Raw genomic sequence first — 20,470 nt, 5'->3', positions numbered from 1 at the left:
ATTGCTCCAGCACACATCTCTACCATTTCATCCACAGCTGCCACGGACTCTTCTGAATTGAGTGAATCCACACCTGATTTGTCTACTGTCTCCCAGGGTAGTGGAAGTCTGGAAAGGCCATCAGCTTGGCAGTTCTTCCAACCAGGAATATATTCTACCGTGTACAAATATTCTTGGATTCTTGCAGCTAGTCTGGCCAATCTTGCCAATCCTTTCCCAGCCCCACCAGGTGATAAGATCTTAACCAAAGGTTTGTGGTCAGTTAACAGTGTGAATTTAAACCCCCATAGATACATTCTATAATACTCGCAACCCCATGCTGCAGCAAGGGCCTCTCGTTCTATAATAGAATAATTTCTCTCTGTGGTAGTGAGAGTTCTTGACGCAAAAGCTACGGTTTTCAAACCGGAATCATGCATTTGAGCTAATACTGCACCGACACCTACAGCGCTTGCATCCACTGTTAAAACAGACTTTCGATTGGTGTCAAATGGTGTCAAGATACCAGCTTCACATATTTCTCTCTTGGTTTCTTGAAAACAATTCTCCTGTTCCAGATCCCACACATACTTGCACCCTTTTCTCAAGAGAAGCTTAATTTTTTCAGTTTTCTCTGCAAAACCTTTTACAAATTTCGCATAATACTCGATGAGGCCAAGAAAAGACCTCAACTGATCTTTGTCACATGGGACTGGTGCATTTCTGATGGATTCTAATAAATCCCTTTTTGGTCTAACTCCTTTGACTGACAATGTATAGCCTAGATATTCTACTTCTTCTACTGCAAACTTGCACTTCTCCTTTTTCAATGTCAACCCTGCCTGTTCCATTTTCTCTAAAACAGTCTTCAATATGATATTATGTTCCTCTACTGTCTCTCCGAAGATTAACACATCATCTTGGAAGTGGACAACTTTGTTCACTCCCTTTAACACAGCACCCATCATCCGTTGAAAGACTCCTGCCGCAGATGCAAGTCCAAAGGGCATGCGGGTGAATTGGTAAATCCCTTCAGTGGTTATGAAAGCAGTCAGTGCTTTAGAGTCTTGATGCAATCTAATTTGGTGGTATGCACTGCGGAGATCCAACTTTGAAAAATACTTTCCACCCTTTAGCGACAGGACCAACTCGTTGATATTTGGCAACGGAAAATTGTCTACAACAATGTTTTGGTTCAATGTGCGAAGGTCTACACAGAATCTGAAACTCTTGTCAGGTTTGGTCGTGATAACAACTGGGGAAATCCAGGGTGATGTTTCAATTTGTTCTATCACTCCCTGATCTAGCATTTCCTTGAGCATTTTCTTAACCTCTTCACGCGCAATGAATGGAACTTTCCTGACTCTGTGTTGTACTGGCATGGCATCATCACGCAGTATAATTTTGTGTACATAACCCTTCAATTCTCCGATGTGTTCATCAAACAGACTTGACATTCCATTGACTATCGATTCAGTTGTTATGCTATCTACCACCATCACTTGTGGTATTGCCCTAGGGTTGATAATTATACTGAGATCGTACTGTTGTTCCCAACCTAAAATCGCAGGGCCTGATTCTGCTATGTAAACCTTCCCTGTCGTGAAACGATTTTCAAAAGAAATTTCACACTCCATGTACCCTAATAACACTATACTTTCCCCTTGATATCCACAAGGACTAATATCACTAGTTAACAACTGTACATTCCTCCACTTTTCCAAGTACATATCTTTTGGAATAATAGTCCAGAACGACCCTGGGTCAACCATTAATTGGACTTCTTTTTTATCAATAAGGAATAGGGCTTTGGGTCTATGCCTCCTGCCAGGTTCTCCTTTATTCACGTTCTGTCCACCTAAGCATAATAATTTATTGGTGCCTTCAACCCCATTGTCGTCTCTCACCATTTCTCTCTTTTCCACTATCGCTACTTTTTCGCCACTTATCCCTTTGCACATTTTAAAAAAATGGCCTTTTCTCCCACATTTCCTACATACTTTGTCTAGGGCAAAGCACCTCTTGTAATCCGAGGTATGGAATGTGCTACCACACCTACCACACATCCTTGTTTGGAATCTATTTCTCTCAGTACTTGGAAACCCACTACTATATCTCTTGGTGTTCTTTTCTCCTGTATCTATGTTTTTCCTATTCACAGCCGCAACTTCTTCCTGTTCTACACAAGAAACACCATTCCCACTCTCCTTCACTCCGTCCTTTTTCTCCATCTCTTTCATACATGCGTTAGATTCTTCAACCACTTTGGCTATGTCAATGGCTGTCTGTAGAGTAGGATTCTTTGCTGCCCATAATTTTTCTTGCATTTTCTTGTACCTACACTGTACTATTAGTTGATCTCTTATCATTTCATCCCTTATCTCTCCGAAATTACATTTTATGGACAACTCACGTAGTCTGGTTACAAACTGATCCACAGATTCCTCTGCTCTCTGTGGTTGGGTGTAAAATTTGTGTCTCGCCATGACTATATTTACTTCTTTCGAATACTGTTTCTTCATCCTTGCTTTAGCTTCAGTATATACATTGGACAATGTCCTACCATCTTGGTTTAGACCTACAGGTAAGTATTTAAAAGTGTGCTGTCCCTCTTTTCCTAGAGCGCTTAACAAAAGAGCTTTCTTCCTAATAGCACTGAAATCTTTCCCATCAAGTGCCTCTATGTAATTTTCGAAAATATCGATCCATTCATCCCATTCGATGGGAGGATCTCCAGCTGACTGTAAGAACATTGGTGGTGTTATAACATTAATGTTCTCCATGGCACTGGCTCTTTCGTGGATATCACACCCTTGTAGTTATTCTAGATATATATATACTGTTTCGATGAAGTATGATAAACAACCAATGTAGGTCGCTTACTTATAACTCACTTTTACAAGAATAACAATTGTGGCTTACTTGTGAAGAGAACTATATTTTCCTTCAATTTGGTACATATTGTTGTTCTCGCTTTATGCAGGTAGCTTACTGTGGTGATAACGTAGATTTTTTTCTTTTAGAAACAATTTGCCGTCTGCCGTCTCTGCCGCCTCGACCAAAGAATTGGTTGCTAGGTAACGCGTGACACACAAGATGGCTACCACGCAACGTCGCTCCGTCGCTTCGTCGCTTGCCGCGGTGACGTTGCACGTTCAGTTGTGAGCGAGAAGGACAAGACTGTTCTGATGAAGTCGCGGGGAAGGCAAGTTCCAACCGTGAGTACTCACGTGCAGTAGTGCTCATGCGATTTTTAAATAATGCCGTGTATGGTTGAAATGGCTCTGTGACTGCACTCGGTTGAAAGAGTTTCAGATAGTGTTACTCCCAATTGCGTTTGCACTAATAACCAAGTCTATGTGCGTGTCGCCATTTCACACTTCCGCCGCAATTTCGCTGTAGATTCAATCTCAGCACAGTGAAAAAATTAACGTTAGAGTCTGGACTCACCGGTTGTTTGGGGTCACGCTTGGTACTTCACTTGAGACTTTAATTTCTCCTCTCTACAGCGACAATTTTCTGTTTTGGGAAGCATGAGTCTGTTTGTCTAGGTGAATAAGTAGCGCTTCATTCACCGTTTCCTTTTGTTTGAAATATGCTTCCTTATTGGCAATGGTTCTCTTCAATTAACAAAAGTTCACGTATCTCACCCTTTTGAGTATGATTTCTTCACCTTTTTCTTCCTTTCTTCTTCAGCTTTGCATTTCCTCTTCTTGGTTGGAGTAACTGGTTCTCAATTTTCTTACTATTTGGAAAGGTTAACCAAGAGAGCTTGCGTGGTTTTTTCTCACCAGTGGAGTCTTCTTCTCCCTCTGTAGTTGATTAGCTCTTCCTGCTCATCGTCGCCATATGTTGTAAATAATGAAGATAGTCCTTTGTAGTTGAATATGAGATATTTATTAAGTACTACAGAGAATAACTGGTGTTCCCATCAGAAAGCAGGGAGCTAACTGACAAGACAGAATACAGAGACCTGTGACATCAGAAACATAGAATGTAGGTCTTAAAGCTATACAACATAATGGAAGTGATGTGAATACAACAGTGTGCTAATCTGATGGCTTTAGAATCGACCAACCCCATGTTCTTGAAGGGACTCACAAAATGAGGACTGACCCTGGGATGGGACCCTGGGATAAACAGATTCTTAGAGGACAGCCAAACTAGATCTTCTACAGTATACTGGGGTATTGTTGTCAGTAGTTATCTGCAAATCTTCACAGGCTGCTTTTGCTTTCCGAAGCTGTTGTAAGGCCTTATTGTGGGAAGTGTGAATGTTACTGAAGGGACAAGCACACTGTTACCCAACTACTACCAAACACATCTCCTAGCAAAAAGCCAGACCTATAGGCTTTGCCATTGCTTGTGCAAACTTCTCATCTTCTTGGAAATAGGCATAAGTGTGGCGTGCACACAACAAGAACTCTTGTCCTGAGTGGACTAGCAACCAGTACTAGAAGTGAACAAACAATCTTAACCCCGCCAAAAGGGTAGCAATGAAGCAGTACTGTGACAAAGAAGGAGGGTGGAGCTCAGTCTAATCAAGATAAATAGTAAGTAATAATAGCATTACCATTACATCCATCGTAAGTCTCGCAATGTAGCCTCGTGATGCATCCTTGCAATCTAAATCATCATAAAATCAACAAATCCACAGAAATACTGCACTAAAGAACAGAAGAAAGCAACTGGCTCACTCATTCATTCATTAAATCTTTATTTCGGCACAAATGCCATAAAAGAGCAATGCATACTTTACATTACATTTCATTATGTTAAAACATTACATTGGATAAAAACATTAGTTTAAAAAAGAAAAGCAAGAATACAAACAAGTTGGGAGCTAATTGAAGCGGAAACATTACATTCATAGGTCAAAGTGAGGACCATCTTATCAATTCCAAGCAGATCAATTCTATTACAATCGATGCCCCAATTTTTTCCTTAGGTAGAATATAGAAAGTAGAAATCTACTAACACTAAATATTATTTGTTGGGATGTGTTAGTTGTTAGGATTCTCAGAGCCTGTGAACTTGACCTCAAGCCTAAAAGAAGGCAAATGGGTTTAATCCATCTCTTTCTTGCCTGAATATAACAAGGGCAAAAAAGGAGGATATGTTGCTCGTTTTCAATCTGGTTATGATTACACATAGGGCAATTTACATCCATTGTCGAGGTTCCTACATCGCGGTTCCTAGCCCAGCGAGCCAAAGTAGTTTTTATTTGTAAGTTTCCATATCGAAACTTTAAAAATAAAGTTTTGGCAAGCGGGGGCTCTATTTCATCCATAAAAGTCTCATAAAAAGGTTCATCCTTAAAGTTTAGGAACCTTGAAACCAAGGTCCCACTAGTTCTGTTACTTACAGTCCTGTTTAATATAAAGCTCCAAAAGGCCCTTTTTAAAATTAATTTGGGGTTGACGGGTAATTGCTCAGAGTTCTCCCAGAAGTGTTTCAGCCCTATATTACTCAGCCAGGTCTTGATATGCCTTAGCCATGGGATGTCAGCCTGACTATCAAGTATCATAACTTCTTTTAGCCCGTCTCTATAATCTTGGAGTTCAGGGACATGCCATAGTCTGACCCACAGCATCAAGGGTCGAATCAAAACTTGGTGGTCGGTTCTTTTGAAGTTTAGGTCCAGTTCTAAGGGCACTAGTGGAGTACCTCTCGGAACCCTTGCCAAACTTCGCATGAAATTGTTGTCTAGGACACTAAAAGTTTCCTTTGAGCCGGGACCCCATATTTCTGCCCCATAAAGGACTGCTGATTGGACCTTGGCCTTAAATAATTCCATCACAGGGGAAGCTGCTTTACTTGTACTCAAACTTTGCTCCCTAAGAATTGGTTTGGCATTCTGAGCAAAGATTAGTTTGCTTTTATCCATTTGGGCTTTCCAGGTAAAGTTTGAATCCAAGGTCACCCCCAGGTATGAAAAATGGGGGACGGATTCCAGCTTTTCACCGTTTAATGTTAGACAGCCTCTATCTGGTTTTATGGGATTTAGGGCCATGTATTTGGTCTTCTTCACGTTGATTTCCAGCCCCTTTTGGCTACAGTATTCATTAAAGGTATCTATTATTGTCTGCAAGCCATTTTTCGTTTGGGAAATCAAAATGGTATCGTCAGCAAATAGTAGCGATGTCACCTTCTCACCATTCAATTTAGGAGAGTCGTTTTTGCATCTCTCTAAAAATAGGGGAATGTCATTTACAAAAAGAGAGAATAGCGTGGGGGCCAGGACACAGCCCTGGCGGACTCCACGCTCGATGGGTATCTTCTGAGTTAGTTCGCCATTTGGACCCCATCTAATTCTCGCAAAATTCCCTGCATGTAGCTCCTTAATCTGGGTGACAAGATTATTTGGCATACCTGCTGCACTCAAGGTTTTCCATAGGAGATTGCGAGGCACCAAATCGAATGCTGCCCTTAGATCGACAAAGGCAACATATAAATGGCACCTTTTAATCACCACGTACTTCCAATAGAGGCAGCAGAATCTAAAAATCTGATCTATTGTGCTGATTTTGGATCTGAATCCCGCTTGGAATTTGGTCAGGATTGCATTTTCATCTAGCCAATTGCTCACGCGTAATAAGATATGGCGTGAGTAAATTTTTTGTAAAATGTCCATTAAACTTATTGGCCGATAATTACAAGGGTCCATCCTATCTCCCTTTTTAAAGATTAAAACAATTTCCGCTCCCTTCCAACTCTCAGGAAATTCTAGGGTGCAGGAAAATATGTTGCACAAAAAATTAATATAGGGTACCCATACTCCTAGGTCATGCTTGTATAGGTCCCCCGGAATTTTGTCCAAGCCTGGGGCTTTTCCTGATTTAATCTGGGTTATTGCCAGCTCTGTTTCGCCTAAAGTAAAAGACAGCTGGTCTACCGGGGATTCACAGTTAGTTACGTACATATCCAGATTTGGGTCGTCATATTTTTTATATAAGTTCGTGAAATGGGTGACCCAAGTTTGTTCGTCCAGAAAAACATCCTTAACCACCCTGCCTACATTGTTCCCGTTTGCCACCAGCCTCCAGAAAGCGACATTGTCGCGCGCTCTGGCGGCTAGCAGCAAATCGGCCCATTTATCTTCCTCCCATGCCATCTTTGAGGCCCTTTGAACAGATTTATATTTATTCCTTGCTTGTTTTACGTCTGATGGAGATTTGGCCTTGATTGCAATTAATAGTTCCCTCTTTGACTCTCTACAGGATCTGTCATACCATGGTTTACTATGGGACAGATTCTGAGTCTTCTGTTGGGATTTTTTGGGCATTTTGGTGACTAGTAATTGTAATTCATCAAAAAATTTTTGATGTATTGGCAGAAATGCAGTTTTTATTACATCTTCACCCATTGCTGCTAAATAAGGTCCAAAAGTCCCAGCCAGAAGTGAATATATTTCGCTAAGGATGTCACTATGGTCCAGTATGAGTGGCCATTTCAGAGATCTTCTGTTATTGCTAATATGAATCTCAGGATTATTAGCGCCACCTTCCTCAATTATACTTTGTTCGACCATATTATTAAAAAGTGAGACATCTAATGTCAAAGTTAGGGGAAAGTGATCACTTTCAAACCGTTCCATTACTTCAAAGTCCAGGAGATTTGGCCAGAGAGGAATAGAAGCGATAACAAAATCTAAATTACTTTTGTAGTTATTCCTAGTGAATGTTGGTTTCTTAGAGCTATCAGATAGTAACCTTCCATTACAAGCCCTGAGAGAGTGTTCTGTACATAAACTCATCAATTGGAGACCCAAAGTTGAGCATTTAACTGGTTTAACATTCTCCAGAATGGGGATTTTGTTTGCCTGGTCTTCCTCATCAAAAATTTCGCTAAGACCCAGAACTGGCTCGAAATTACAGTTTAAATCTCCAGCCAGGATAGCAAGATCATACCTGGGGTCCAGTCTACTCAAGAAGCAATCTAATTTTGCAATAGTTGGCGATTCTCCAGAGGAGGGTAAGGGCCTATTGTAAACATTTACAAGGAATAGGTTCATCCCGTTACATACTGTAGCTTTTAACGCCAATATATCTACAGAGTTAGCGGGTATCTCCTCAATTTTTACCTTTAAATTTGTTTTCACCCATATCAAAAGTCCCCCTGACGCCCTTCCACTTCTAGAGGGTGTTGCGCCAATTCCATATGTCTTATAGCCCACCCTATGAGGCGCCTCCACTGCCCAGGTTTCCTGGAAGAGGCAAAAATCAAAGGACTCTATAAAGTTTGCCCACTCAGGATCCCTCAGATTTTTTACAACTCCAGCTATATTCCAACAAACCATTTTTTATCGACTTCATAGGATTTGGTGGCTTCTCAACAACAGCCCCGGACATCTCTTCAGGATTAATGAAAAACACAGGTTGAGGTACCAGGGGCGATACTTCTACGGTTGGGGTGCTACCCAAGATAGTCATGGCTAATACCTGTTCTTCCATAGCATTTACATCTTGAAATACATTCATATTATAAAGTACAGTTTTACCCAAACAGGGAGGCACAGTATTGTCAGGTACATCAAGCTTATTTGCAATGCCCGCATCACCAAAAAACATTGTATCTGTTCCCTCATCCCCCCGGGTCGAATGGCATCAATCACAATCGTCTAGACCGCTAAAGATGTCAAACCTATTAAAGGTTTCCAAAGGGGTGAAGGGTTTTAGGTGATCCATCCTTCCATTCTGGGGATTGTATATTTTGGGCATTGCATAATTCCATACCATAGGGTCTGGGGCTTCCGCAGGGTACGGTGCATGACACATGTTGTTTACATTCTGAAATGAAGAGGGATACGGAACATATTGGTTACTCCCAGCGTTCTGTACACTAAAGTGATTACTTGGCTGTGGTTGGAGTGTGCGTTGTGGAGGGCAATACTGGGGCGGGTGATGCTGAGATGGAAACACCAGTGACCTAGGGTAGAAATAAGTTAGTGGTTTAGGGATTATTGAGTTATTGGAGCTTCCTATCTGCCAATTCAGTATGAATTGGACAGCATTGGGGTCTCGGAAATTCACAACCACTATGTCACCTTCAATGTCTTTAGATTTGCCCCCTAACCATTGGAGACGACGAACATGGGTAATTTCACCATTAATGTGATTTGCAATTGGCCTGTAAATACTCAGCCAATGCATAATTTTGTTTTTTAATTGGGCAAAACCCTCCCGCTTGTTGTGACCAAGCACAGGCCCCCCTGTTAAAATTACCACATAGGGTACGGCCTCTGGTGGAAGTTCGGGCAAGGGAGTCCTTCTAGGCTTCCCCCAGGTGTGTCTGTTTTCTCCCACCTCCCTCATTGGTTTCCTCAGAAGTGTATTAGAATTGTTGTCATTAGTTTTATTTGTGGCATTTATAGATGGTTGGTCAACAATTTTTGGTTGTGGTGGTTTAGGAGGTGGATGGTGTTGAACCGTCGCTGTCACCGTATTCCCCATAGATTTTGCAGTCGATACGGTTGTGGGAGGAATTGAAATATGATTTGGGATATGTTTGGGCACTTGGACAAGGGTTGGTGTGTTTTTTAATACAATATTTTGTTTTTTTTTACCTTCATCGTTTCGACCAGGGTCGATTACAGCGTCCTTGCTGCCTAATGCATGCTCGATCTTACACAGCCTACATTCCACTTCCATCAACCTCTCCAAGATACTTGCAGAGTACGATTTAATTAAACTCTCTATATCTAGTAGTGTCACGGAGCCCTTAGTCACAATTGATACGTTCACAACCCCACTGGTGTCCATGCTGTCCTCCTTGTCTGTCAGTAGATTTGGCTGGGGTGAAGATGAAGGTGATATAGGGATCCCCTCGGATTCTACTTGTAAAATATGAGGTACCTTCATAGCATTGATCGCCTTTTTACCAAAGTCACGACAACTCAACTTGGGTTGTAGCGGGTCCCTCCTTTTCCGCTGTTTCTTGATAGGTGGTGGACCATAGTTTTGCTGAGAGGGTATTTGTTTTGTAACCCTATTACGGGGTATTATTACCAGTGGCAAAACATCTCCCTTTAGCGTACATGGACTATTTACTTGGGGAGTTGAAGATGGCCTATTCACATCTATCTTTGTTGACATGTTAGGTGTAAGCACAACCACATTTGTTTCCAAGGGATGATTATCTAGTAAATTAATCGACTCGCTAGATATCATTTCAGTAGCAATGTCGATCAGCCCAGTAGCGGGAGATAATGGCAATAAAATTGACCCATTCTTCATACTTTCCACGGAGCGGCGTCGATCCGCTCGCTTCTCCGCCAAGATGTTTTCCCTTGCAATATCAGGGGATGACTTGGAGAAATATTTGTCCAAAGTACCGATCAACAGCACACCCTGTTTGTCAGACATAGGCTGATCTATGTTCGCGGTAGACATTTACAAAGGGATGGCAATGCAAGAGGTCAGGACAGTAGTGGGCAATGATAAAACAACCAGTACCTGTTGGGCAAGGGGGTGTGCCCGGTCCGGGCTCCTCGGTTCTCGGAGGGTCTCAGAGGGTCCGCCCTTAGTCCGGGCTTTGTCCCGGGATAGGTCCCGCACACGCGTCCCGCTAACGCGTGGTGTACCCAGGTTAAATGCGGAACCTGGATTAGGGGGCGGAGACGCGGGAAGAGGCAACAGGTGTGCTAGCTGGAACACGCACAGCCTGATGGGCCTCGCAGTCCCGTCCTCCAGCGCCAACACTCTCCCAACGCGGCTTCAATGCCCTACGGGGCTCCAGGCAGGCAAGACAAGGCACAGAGTTCACAACTCCTCAGCGAGCGGCACCCTCACATATTACCTGGGAAGACCTGGTGGCTGTCTGATAGATGTCCAATATCACCACACCACAAGACCTAGTGGTAGAGCATGCCATACTACACGTAGACAGGTCAAAATGTGTGGCCGAAATCCTTGAGTTAATCTCAGCTACTGGTAATTTGTCTGGGCTTCATTCCACTGCAACGTTTATAGCTCATCTATAGGAAATCAAAAACAGAGAACAATTCAAACTGAGATGTCAGGATCACAAGCAAACCCACACCAGTTTCAGCATTGCTGGGCCTCATCAGTGACGAGCAACTTGAGTCCCTTGACACAGTCAGCTTGATAAGCATGTCTAGCCATACCCTTCCTACTTAGAGACTGTGACAGGCAGCACAAAAAGAAGGATGGAATTCTTGAATTAAAATCACCTTCTGGTTAATACGCTAGGCCACATTCCATTCCATTGTTTCCCACTTGCCTGTGTCATTACAGACATGGATCAGCTGTATGCAACTCATTCTTTGCCTGTTACCTACATCTTGTGGTGCACTACTGGTCAGCAGTGGAATGCACTATGTTGCATGTTTGTATGCCAGAGAAACAGGCAGATATTTGTTATTTACTTTTCTTTAATAACTTTATTTTTCAGTTTTGTAAAATTTAACAGCTATAAAGCAGCAGACCGAGATATGCAAGGCCAGTAAGTATACACATGCAATGCAAAATATTATCACAACAAATAAAAATCCAAGGCCAATAAATCTGGCATGTCCGTATTGGGGAGAACACGTGCATCTCACAAGCATGCCACTCTATACGGGTTGCATACAACTGGGCGATTCCACACTCTCCCCAAATTCCAGGTACCTATATCAGCTAGGCCAGCATGATGCACGAAGTGTCCAGGCCCAAGAGCGAATTCTTGACGGGCCTCCTGGAAGGAAATAAATCACTCAACTGGGTATAAATCCCCCAGGTAGGTGCATCCATCATCCTGGTATCAAGAGCGTGTACAGAGTTCCCCAAAAGAATTGGAGTGAATTAAATAAGGGAGTAATTCTCTTTCTGGAAAGGGTTGAATCGTGCAGCAGGGAATAAGGTAAACCCTTGACGGAATTGAGGATGCCTCACACAATTAAAAGGCTGGACGACTATTGCCATCCTACCTAATGATTGTATCGTGTCATCATTGGCCTCCTGCTCCAGCGACAGGCTGGCGGTGCAATGCCTGCCGGGTAGCACGGAGTGCTACTCTTTTAACTGAGTTCTTTTATTCCTGGCCAATGGATGCGTGCGTGTGAGGGACCTAAGAAGTGCAGTAGTGAGCGTGAGTGTAGGATTAAAATAGGTCAGTAGAGTCCATTGAGAAAACTTTAATGATATGGCTCACTGCCTCGTTAAAATTGGTGAAGGGAGGGGTACCGAAGCACAAAGAGTCAGGTAATTTGGCCTCGTTACAATCATTAGGTAGGATGGCAATAGTCGTCCAGCCTTTTAATTGTGTGAGGCATCCTCAATTCCGTCAAGGGTTTACCTTATTCCCTGCTGCACGATTCAACCCTTTCCAGAAAGAGAATTACTCCCTTATTTAATTCACTCCAATTCTTTTGGGGAACTCTGTACACGCTCTTGATACCTAGTTGTAGGACACGTACATTGGACCCCGGTAAACATTGTCCTTATTTGTCCCTCTTGATTGTTAACACGCATCCATCATCCTGCCAGGCTCTGAAGGATATGTTATCCATCATCTGTCTGGCTGGTTATAATATCCAGACTCTCAGCTCCCATTGGAATGGAGCTCACTTCAAGACTACATGGACAAATCTTTGCCAAAGGGTTGCTGTCTGTCAGACTATGTACGGGAATTCCGTTGGGAGTCTAGACCCCTTCATCAAGAGTTCCGGTAGCTGGTCTATTGCTATGCTGCCAGACAAGAGATTTTTTCCCAATTATCGCCCTGGTCTAACTAGTGGGCTGCATGCCGAAGATGTGAGGCGTAGTAATACAAACCAAGACAGGGGACTTCTAGTCCTCCGTCCTTGTACCATCTGGACATTGTCAACAATGCTACCCGGCAGGGATGACCCGCCCAGAGAAGCGAGGTAAGAATGGCATTCAGTTGCGTGAAGACCCTGAAGGGAGGGGACAGATTGAGTGTTATAATATGTACAGACAGTGTGGCAGCAGAACCATTTTAGCTCTGGCTATCCTTCTCATCAACGAGAGTGGCAGCGTATTCCAAAAGGTCACAGATGACCGTAAGGCATCCAAGACTCTGTCCATGTTCAATTGTAGTTGTAATTTACATGTGTGAGCAACTCTGATGATTTTGAGATACCAGAACTGCGTCAGCTTCCATTGCAGGCCCAGAGCGAGCAACCAGTGTATTGACTAAGGAGGCAAGGGGGAACAACAGAGAATTAAGGCAAAAGCCTGAAATATTGCCAAAATCAATCAGCATCCGTAACAGTTTCGGCAAAGCATGACGGGCGGAGAAGAGAAAAAACAGGGCATCGTAGGCATAGAGCAAAATAATATGTGAAGTCTCACCTATTAGTACACCACTATCACATGGTCCCTATGCACCCACATCGGGAAACAACCTTACAACACAGTCATTACATCGCACTACCTTTACATAGCAGTCATTACATTGCAACATCCTTTACACTGCATGTCATTACAATGCAGCCATTACACTGCATGTCACTACAACGCATTTCATTACAATGCATGTCGCTACAACGGAGGTATTATATCGCAAGTCATTACAACGCATACCATTACAATGCATAGTACCCTTACACTATCCGACACTTACCCTACTGTTGCACTCACTGGAGTTAGAATAGTAATTTTTACCCCTACATTATCCAACACTTAACCTACTGTTGCACTCACTGGAGTTAGAATAGTAATTTTTACCCCTATACTGTCCAGCACTTACCTTAAATGCAATGTAATGGTATGCATTGTAATGGTATGCGTTGTAAAGGTATAATGCGATGTAATGGAATGGGTTGTAAAGGTAGTTTCTGACAATGTGATGTAATGGCATGCTATGTAAAAGAATGCGTTGTAAAGGATGTTGCGATGTAAAAACTGTGTTGCAAAGGCATGCACTGTAAATGTATGCGTTGTAACGTCATACATTCCCCACATTGCCAGGGTCTCTACTGCAAGCGCAAACAATAGTGGTGACAATGGGCAGCACTGCCGTGTATCCCGACCCAGCTTCCAGAGTTCGGAGCGGCATTGTCCAATGCACGCTCTTTCTGTTGACCCCGTTGGCCAAATCCATCCAGAATACTGTGGGCCAAAGCCCATAAGCTGCAACACCTTGAGGAGATAGCCTTAGTCCATTGTATTGAAGACTTTCTCTGGATCAATCGTGATCAGTGCCAGTTCTTCGTTGCGATGTTGGACCTCATGTAAAACATTAGTTAATTGTTGGAGATTCATGACAGAGCTATGTCCCACTATAAAACTGCACTGGTCCTCATGGAACAAGTGTTCCATATGCAGTGTCAAGTGATAAGCCAGTGCTTTCAGATCTGTGGTGTAAACACCCGTAGGTGCATACAAAACATGCCATGGAACCCACTCTAAAGGTGACACTAACGCCTCCCGGGGTGATCAAGTGAGTTATTAGTGGTGGGATATGTCCCCTAGGGAGAATTCAGGCCAACAGGCACCCAGATTGCCTCCCTCTTGGTGTAACAGTTTAACTGTTGTTGATATTGTTTTAGGGTATATTTATCCAGGTGGTTCAAAATGTCCATAATGCGCCAGCAGATCGTGTGTTCCTACCTGACTGTGGGGGGTGTGGGTGGCTGTGACGTCTGTACCTTGGCAAGTTTTGATTCATCCCTAGTTAGTTCGCCCTGGAGTTGGTGGCAAACTCTGTAAGTTAATCCCACGCAGGTGCCCGGCAGTACAGCCATAAGCGTCTTCCATTACAAAGCTCTACTACAGGCAGAGCCCCAGTTTAGACTCAAAGTAACCCGTCAGGGATTGTGTGAGCGCATTGTGTCCTATCGGATCATCAAGTATATCCGTAGGCATCTGCCAGGACCTCACTACCTGTGTTGTACCTCCCAATATCACTAGGGAGCAGACGGGGACTGATCAGACTGAAACCGTGCCATATATGTTGTTCTAGTGCTCTCTGGAATAGGGAGCCTCAGCCACCCAACACCCTGTCCAGCCTATTATATGTGTTGTGGGTTGCAGAGTGGCATGTGTATACCTTCAGTGTGGGATGCTGTCGATGCCATGTATCCTCCAGTCCAATGTTAGTCATGACCTCCCGATGTGCCGCTGTCATGTGTGGTTTCATTCCTGCCCTGGCAGGTGTTCAGTCTAGATCCGGGTCTAATATACATATTGGTATCTACTTAAGGTAACTATGAACCCAACTCAAAGTCAACAAAAAAAGAAAATCGCAAAGTACCATTGCACACCCCACAAGCGGAATTCTGACACTGATACATTAGGATGGTGTCCTGGGTGGGGTAGACATCAGAAAGGACCTTTAAGATAAACATCTGTAAGGCCAAAGGACCAACAATTCAGAGGTAGGACGCAGACGGAAGGCTCCATGCGAAGGACTGCGCTCCACTCCCTCAAATGGCATGCAGATGTCACTGCGACCAGGATGAGGGCCTTTCCAGGGATCAACTTCTGTGGATTATCCTCCAGATGCTTACAGGGTGCAGACTCTTGGGCCCTGAGAAGCAGGCAAGATATCAAGACGGCAACAGAGAATAAACTTATGGATTAGAGAAATGAAAGCCTCTCAGCAACTTGGAAGCATAGTGTTAATTAACCAGTGTCCCCGCTGCAGCAGCTGCCAGCTTGAACCTGCAGACCGATACAGATACCCAGTATGGTATCTACCCTCAGAAAATCCAAGTATTTAGGAGTTGCTAAAGAACTCTAGAAATAGATATAAGACCTTGGGGTAGAAAGTCGACCAAGATTGTTAGATTCATTAACCGCATGCGCGCGGCGCTTTTCCCGCTGTACGCGGCGTTTCTTTAAAACGTGCGTTACATGACGAGCTCAGCTCGTCATCAGCGTGCGAGCGGCACAACTCATGACGAGCTGAACTCGTCATCAGCGCCGAAGTGGTTAACATTCCTCTCTGCCTCCAAGTCATCACTGCAGCCACAGAAAAGGGCAATAGGGCAGGATCGGCCAGCCAAGATAGAATGAAGAGAGATTGTGGATTCATTCCAGAGAGAGCCCAACAGCTGTTAGAACATTAGGAAGGGCATTTTATGCACTCTCAGAACTATTGTTACCACAAATAGAAAAGGAGTAAATGCAAACAGAGGGCCCAGCAGCGAAGTGATCAGGAACACATCCACCACTAAGTCTACGAGTTCTGCAACCTGGAACAACGCGTTGCCAGTTGACAATTGCTCCTCTCTATAACAAGTCTATCACAGAAGCCCAGAATGAGTGCATATCTGAAGGAAAATGTCCAGGCAAAGTGAGAAACCACACAAAAGAGGAATAGTCTCCTTAAAGAGGAATAGTCTCCAAGAATAATGGGATCAAACCCTAGCGAGTGAAACTGTGCACTAAGGTGTAGGTGTGTGTCTGTGGAGAGGTGGTCACACTTAATCAGTGAGACTAAGGTGTGAAACTTGTGCCCAATATGTAAGACTGTGCTCCAGATGTAAATCACACACAATTGGTGAGGGATATTGTGCTCCAAGAAGTAAAGCTCACACTCTTTGCTTGAAGGAAGGTTTTTTGCAAGCAGTTAAATTAACTGTGCATGAGTGAGACTTGGTGGTGAGGAAGTGAAGCTACCATAGGACTGAGACTCATTAAGTGACGTTGTTCTCCCAGTAGTGAGAGACTCACCAACTGACTTAGACTGTGCTCCGTGTTGTAAAAATGACACCCAGTGACACTTTGCTCCAAAAAGTGGAACTCACATCCGATGAGTGAGACAAATTATGAGAAAGGAAACACACTGTAAGAGGCTTCTAGCATACACACAATTTTTCTTCTGTCATTTCTGCTGTTGTGTCCATTGTGATGCTGCATAAGAGGAGACCGAACACAGAGGCCCTCCTGATAAGTCTAGTACTAGTGAGACATAGGTGCTGATACAGGATTATAGATCTTATGTCATGTAGGAGGAGTGTTCACCAGAGAAGAAGTGCAGTTGGTAATGGTTTCAAGCGTGTGCTTAGTGGCGCACCAGCCTGCCCTGAGTGAAGCAAAATACTCAAGAGAATCCATTTTCCAGGTCTCAGACTCAAATCCAGGCCCTGGCCTGCCCGTAGCACAAGGGATCTGTTGCCCACAGTTGCCTTGCCCTTACCAGTGCTGATGTGCACTGACCAAAATGGACCCGGGACCAGCCAACAGGAAGTAAATACATAAAATCTGTTGGGAAGTGTTGCTTGAATGAATCTCAGCCGTTGGCTTGGACTGCATTCTACAGTGGCATAGTAGACAAAAAAAAAGCTGACTGGAATGCGGCTCTGGTAACTACCAATAGCTGAGATTAATTCAAGCATTCCGCAAATCATTTTTTATTTTTCCGCTTGTTTCCTGTTACGCATAATTTCTCTCTGCTGGTCTGAAAATTGTACAAGCTGCAAAGGTGGTAGTAACACAATTGTAATCTGAAATACGGTGCGATAGGTAGAGCCTCAGTCAGAAAATCAGAAACACGCTTTGATTGGAACAGAATTTGCAAAGCACATATTCTTAGGTATGCAGCAGCATATATACTCAACAGATACAGAAAAGTACAAAAGAAACACTTTTCTCGACCCATTCTCTAATCTGTTTTTCTGTGACTCAGCCAGACAATATAAGAGTTTGCTGAGCTATGAAAATAGTTTGACCATTTATTTACACAATGTTATTTTTATTACAATTTGCTTTCATATTTTATCAAGAATTTGAGAGAGTTTTCTCTGTAAACAATATATAATGTTATCTACGTTTTAATGTGCATTTCCTTATGTAGGATTCTGGAGCTAGGGAACTTTCTGGCATGAAGGCACAAAAGCAAGGGCCCAAAAGAATACATTAGAGATTCCTTTAAACACCACTGGTGCCACTTTTCTGAGGATCTATTTGGCAGAAACAGGAACGAACAGGTACATGCATCATTGTTGCCGTTTGCGATTCCTTAATTGCGAAAATTAAGGAATCGCAATTAAGCAATCGCAAACGGCAATGCATCAAAAAAATCGCAATTTTTTTTAGCGATTCCTTATTTTTCCTTAATTGCGATTCACAAATTGCGAATCGCAATTAAGGAATCCCTTCCCATTGATTCCTATGGGCCAAAAGGCCCATAGGAATGAATGGGAAGACAATCTCAATTTGCGATTTGCAATTAGCTAATCGCAAATTGAGATTGCGATTTCAAGGGTGCAGGGGTGTCCAAAGGACACCCTAAGGGCATGTGTGTGCACAACATGACAGTTTGAAAAATACACAAAATTGAATTTTTCAGCTTTTTCGCAAATTACCATGAGGTCCAACCTCATGGTAATTTTTTCCTCCTAATTGCTAATTCGCAATTTGTTTTAGGTGTCATGCATTGCATTTAAGGAATCGCAAATTGCGATTCCTTAAATGCAACCGCATTTTTAGAAATCGCAAAAAATAGCGATTTCTTGAATTTGGATTGATGCATCCCAAATAGTGATTTAGGAATCGCAAACGGCCGATTTTTGCGATTCACACCGTTTGCGATTCCTAAATCGCTTGATGCATGTGGCTGATGGTATCTAGAATCAAATTATCACCTGCGACTTTTAAATGTATTAAGATCGAAGGCAGGACACATTTTTTTCTTCCAAAGTGCTCCTTTTGCAGATTTTAAAATCTAGGTAGCATTACGCATCATATAGGATGAATACTTTGTGGAAAACGGTTTTTGGATATTACTCACTGTAAGTGCATGGCACTTTGAAATGCAAATAACATAATACATTCCTCTTCTTTTCAAACAAGAGGTTTCAATTATTCAGCAACCAAAGGCATTCTAAAAATCCATATGTTGTTAGTTTCCAACATCTTGTTTCATAATAAATAGAATATTGCACGTGTATGTCCAGCAGCAGTACATCACCCATGACTGCCTCAAGTTTCCTCTATCCTCCTGAGTGAATGTTTTTGCTGTTTTTATTTTTGCAGTTTTATACAGCATGAACTTGTCTTAAGGGCATTAGAGCGTTTCACATGTGCACCAAATTACGCTACACAAGGTTGCAATTATTGTATTAATTTTTTTCTAAGCATGAGGAGATTAAGTAATTTGCCCAGTATCACAGGATGTTCAGGTGAAGCCAAAACTCAAACCTGGTTCCTTAATTCCAAAGTTGGCAGCTCTGGCCATTAGAACACATCTCCAGCACACTGGAGTCTACACCCACAACTTCATTCACTTGATGACAATAAACCCAGGTTTGACCACTTTTTTCTGATGTGAATGGAGTCGCTTATTAATATGTATTGTTAGTATGACTAGTAGATGCGCAAAACCAATCCCGGAAAGATATCCTTACACACTCTTGATCAGGAGACTTAACAGAAGCTTAAGAAGTAGCGTAGCGGAGATTCAGAGTTGGAAAAAAGCCAAGTGTTTAGAGCCTCCCTGAAGGGGTGAAGCTCAAGAAAGAGTCGCAGCCTAAGTGGTGGAATAGTCCATGCCTTGCTGTTAAGTAGGAGAGTGAATGGAGCCGCTTCACGTGCTCTATTTAACCACAACACCAAACATTAAATCCTCACAGCTATCTCCGGGAAGGTGGCATAAGAACTTAACCCACACTGGAAACCACCTAGCTGAGATGGCAAAAGACAAGTACCACATACATATGCATTAAATTCGAAAGCCTCAAGCCCACTTCTGTCTTTTACAATACAACACAATATAATTCTGCTTTACTGACATGCCTCATTATTCATTAAAAAGCCTTGCCAAAGTTTTATAGGTTCGGATGTCCTGAAGAAGAATGCAGACCTTTTTACTCATTCTCATGCCTCCCAAAGCAAAACATTCTTCCGGCTAATTCCACGCTTCTGGCTAATGCTTCCCCTGGTTGGCGAGAAAACTGTTCCACAAGATTGTTACTTTCTTATTGGTTGATTTGATACTTAAACCTCAAATTTCTGGGAATAAATATTATTTTCTTCAGCTATTATTTACCATTTTCCCTTATGTTCAAGGTCACGTGGATAACTCTTCAGCTATGCCATTCGTATAGAGGTGCTCTTAAGTTCCCCCTCCCTTATACGCAAGTTCACAGAAGTCCAGCCCTTTAGTGGAGGAAGCCTTAAAATGAAACATTTGTAACATTAAAAAGAAACATATGTAGCACACCCGCCATCTTGATAACAGGCAAAAAACAATGACTATTTCGCCCCCTCTTGGCCAGGCTGCCAGCAGCTAAACTGGACGTTGATAATGGGGCGGTAATAAATTGTGAGTCACCAAGAAGAGAGATAACCATCCTAGAAGAACGGAAACAGCCGTATCAGGTCCAATCACTGCTCTTCCGGCTGCGGACCCTGAAATCAGCCATGGATAAAGGAGCAGGTAAAACAACACAGCAGGCGCCAGCTTCGCCTCAGCAAAAATGCACGTCAGCTTTACAGGGCGTGGAGGCAGCTGAAACAATATGTACATGTATAAGTTGGTCCGAGTTTGGAAGAATGTAAAGAAAACGGCTAACACATAA

The sequence above is a fragment of the Lissotriton helveticus genome, chromosome 7 (assembly GCF_964261635.1).
Source record: "Lissotriton helveticus chromosome 7, aLisHel1.1, whole genome shotgun sequence".
In the NCBI taxonomy this organism is placed as follows: Eukaryota; Metazoa; Chordata; class Amphibia; order Caudata; family Salamandridae; genus Lissotriton; species Lissotriton helveticus.
This window is presented reverse-complemented; position numbering follows the sequence as displayed.